The following is a 1018-nucleotide window of genomic DNA, read 5'->3' as shown; positions in this document are numbered from 1 at the left end:
AATAAAAACTACATGGAAACATAAATTATGTAAGATATATTTCTTTTTGTAGAGTATAGCAAATACTGTAAAATTTAAATTCTAGTATAAGTTAGAGTTTATTATTAAAACATGCTGATGTGTTTAATTGCCAGAGATATTTAGAATATTTAAAATCTTTTTCTGCCCTGGATGGTGTGGCTCAGTGGATTGAGTGCTGGCTTGCAAACCAAAGGGTTGCCAGTTCAATTCCCAGTCAGGGCACATGCGTGGGTTGTGGGCCAGGTCCCCAGTAGGGGGTGCACAAGAGGCAACAACACATTGTTGTTTCTCTCCTTCTCTTTCTCCCTCCTTTCCACTCTTTCTGAAAATGAAATAAATAAAATCTTTTTAAAAAGTCATTAAAATTTTTTGCCTACCAGATGAAATGAGAATCATTGAGAATAAATAATAAAACCTTTAAAAAATTCAACTAGAAGAAAGGACAAGAAAACCAAACTTTCCCTGCTTTATTTATTGCACTATTTGTGGGTATAAAATGGAAAAACTGATTGAAAGAAGGCATTATACTTGGTATTAAGTCAGCGTTTTAAACTGATAAGAACAGATACTACTTTTGATCTTAGTCAAAAGGCTGAGAAGTGATTAGTCAACATTTTAATAGAGGAAAAAGATAAACCTAGTTAATAATAGAATAAACATTATAAAACCTCTTTCTCAAATTATCAACAACTAAGTTTTATTTGCCATTTAGGTCATAAAATCACTGACATCCTAAATTTGAGTCCAAAAGAAAATTTTCTCATGAGTGTTCAAAAATGTATTAAAGTTGCTGATGCTGAATATTTTGAGATTTCAGATGTGATAGTGAGATGTTTACACTTTTAAAACACTTATTTTATAGTTATTTTGTATTTATTATTGAAATTTAATAAATATTTACTTACTAAGTGACTGTGTACTAGCTACTTGAAAAAACTTAGTGTATGATGAAATTGAACATTATACCTAGTGATAACTAAAATGAAACATAAAATAA

At 29.9% G+C, this 1018-nt stretch overlaps 1 pseudogene; it reads right to left on the bottom strand.

The window, feature by feature from the left end:
• Nucleotides 1-505: 505 nt before the first annotated feature.
• On the bottom strand, nt 506-625 carry LOC112317892 (U2 spliceosomal RNA; annotated as a pseudogene).
• Between the last annotated feature and the right edge of the window lie 393 nt (nt 626-1018).

The sequence above is a fragment of the Desmodus rotundus genome, chromosome 4 (assembly GCF_022682495.2).
Source record: "Desmodus rotundus isolate HL8 chromosome 4, HLdesRot8A.1, whole genome shotgun sequence".
Taxonomy (NCBI): domain Eukaryota; kingdom Metazoa; phylum Chordata; class Mammalia; order Chiroptera; family Phyllostomidae; genus Desmodus; species Desmodus rotundus.
The sequence above is the reverse complement of the archived record's forward strand: the minus strand, read 5'-3'. Positions and strand labels throughout refer to the sequence as shown.